Genomic DNA, 2,500 nt, shown 5'->3' with positions numbered 1-2,500 from the left:
ATATATACCAACACATATACTGTATACATACATACATATACCAACACATATATAAATACATATATATATACCAACACATATACTGTATACATACATACATATACCAACACACATATATATATATATATATATATATATATATATATATATATATCAACACACATATATATAAATACATATATGTACCAACACACATATATATAAATACATAGATATATAAATACATAGATATATAAATACATATAATAGAGGCCTTGCATGTTTGTGAACATCATTAACCCATTGGTAACCACTGTCAAAAGAAAACGCCTAACTTCTGTGCAGCAGTAGAGCAGCTAAACCACTAGAAACACATCATGGTATTACTGTTCCACTGTGACTGGTTTATAAGATCCAGTCGTGTGTGTGTGTACTATTGTTTGTGTGTGCATGTAGGCCTATGTACGGGTGTGTGTGTATACAAATGCACCATGACCGGTCTGAGAATTGCTGCAACGTCTAAAAGAAAAGCCAAACAAATGGCCAAATATTGCTCTGTCTCAGCTATTATTGGCAGCTTAGCCGCGTGGAGAAGGAGGTGCTATGTGTCCCTTAAGTGTTCAGTGCTGCTTGGCCCCGATACATTTGATTCCGTGTTTATGTAATATAATTTGTGGAACCAAATAAAGTATTCAAACGTGTACCAGTGTGTAGGACTTCTTGCGTGCTCCCTGCAGGTTGAGGACAGATTGAACTCCTCTCGGCTCTTCCTCCAAACTCCTCCTCCTCCTTCTCTCCTCTTCCTCTGACAGCTGGGGGAGAGACAGACAGACAGACAGACAGACAGACAGACAGACAGACAGACAGACAGACAGACAGACAGACAGACAGAAAGACAGACAGACAGACAGACAGACAGACAGACAGACAGACAGACAGACAGACAGACAGACAGACAGACAGACAGACAGACAGACAGACAGACAGACAGACAGACAGACAGACAGACAGACAGACAGACAGACAGACAGACAGACAGACAGACAGACAGACAGACAGACAGACAGACAGACAGACAGACAGACAGACAGACAGACAGACAGACAGACAGACAGACAGACAGACAGACAGACAGACAGACAGACAGACAGACAGACAGACAGACAGACAGACAGACAGACAGACAGACAGACAGACAGACAGACAGACAGACAGACAGACAGACAGACAGACAGACAGACAGATAGAAGAAGTCTTTATTTGTCATGCAGATTTAACACACACGCATGAGATGGGCGACCCACAGGAATACACACACACACATGCACTGAGTCGCTGATGAAATGTTCATGCACTTCCCAAACGTCCTTCCCCCTCCCCCCCACGGGCAGCCGGGAGCAGACAAGGGCTGCAGCGTGTGCCGCGCCCGGGGACCAATCCAAGTGCTCCTGTCCGTCTTCGTCAGGGACGCGACAGCGTTAGCGATCTGTTGTGCATGTTTTTCCATTGGATTTATCTTATCGGGAGGGGAAACCCTTGCGAGCACGGGGGGAGAACATGCAAACTCCACACAGAACGGCCCGGGAGATACCCCACCTGGGTACCTGGCAACACGGCAACCTGGTCCCCAAGCGGGTATGGAACCCAGGGTCCTCATTTAAGAATAATGTGTAGAAAGTGTTCTATTTTCGTTCCTGCGCTCGGAATTTAGAATGTCTCTACTCACAGAAAAATCAGGATTTATCAACCGTGCGTGCACAGGTCGTACGCACACTCTGGGCTAGATCCACAAAGAATGGATTGCACGGAGCAAGTTGCACCCTTACTTACAATTCATCATGAATTGAAAATGGGGGACCCTGATGTAAACAAGACTAAAGTCTTTCTCTGGTCTGCATCCCCATAACAATTGTGTGTATTGAGACGTACTGTATTGTACCCATTCTGCAATCTGTTAATAAAATGTTCATTCAATCAATCAATCTGCGCGGTGATTGATTGAATGAACATTTTATTAACAGATTGCAGAATGGGTACAATACAGTAAGGGTGCAACTTGCTCCGTGCAATCCATTCTTTGTGGATCTAGCCCTCTGTGTTGATAAATATACCAATTGTTCTTACCGTCTATGCTTGTGCATGATTATAAGCATTTGCATACAGAACCGTCCCTAATTAACCATATATGGCAATGAAACACTATAATGGACTAAGCGAACTTATGAGAAACTTCACTGAGAGTGAGATTGATCACGGATTGAACCAACAAATTGAAGGTAGAAAGCATTTAGTTGTGAACAATCTTATTTGGAAACATGACACACAAAATAATAGTATTTAGCTTTTTATTTTAAACGATATTTAATCGGGTTTGGAGGTGGGTGTTCTGCGTCTGCCCCCCCCCCCCCCCCGTGCCAAACAAGCAGGCCAACTGTGCTCTAAATGGCTCTTGTGAGGTGCGTGAGCCCGTTATAATTGTGCTCCTGTCGGGTCGTTCAGAGTCATATCTATGGCTTCAGTG

The 2,500-nt window shown here is 43.7% G+C and overlaps 1 protein-coding gene across 4 annotated transcripts in view; it reads right to left on the bottom strand.

The window, feature by feature from the left end:
• LOC311237731 (integrin alpha-3-like) overlaps positions 1 to 786 on the bottom strand; it is a 13,254-nt gene extending 12,468 nt beyond the window's left edge. For all 4 annotated transcript variants that reach the window (XR_014620306.1, XM_084325707.1, XM_084325706.1 and 1 more), the window contains exon 1: positions 684 to 786. The gene's annotated coding sequence lies outside the window, so the exon portion shown is untranslated. The remainder of the gene's footprint in view (positions 1 to 683) is intronic.
• Positions 787 to 2,500: the final 1,714 nt, after the last annotated feature.

This window comes from Notolepis coatsorum (assembly GCF_963971535.1).
Source record: "Notolepis coatsorum genome assembly, chromosome: 12".
In the NCBI taxonomy this organism is placed as follows: domain Eukaryota; kingdom Metazoa; phylum Chordata; class Actinopteri; order Aulopiformes; family Paralepididae; genus Notolepis; species Notolepis coatsorum.
This window is presented reverse-complemented; position numbering and strand designations above follow the sequence as displayed.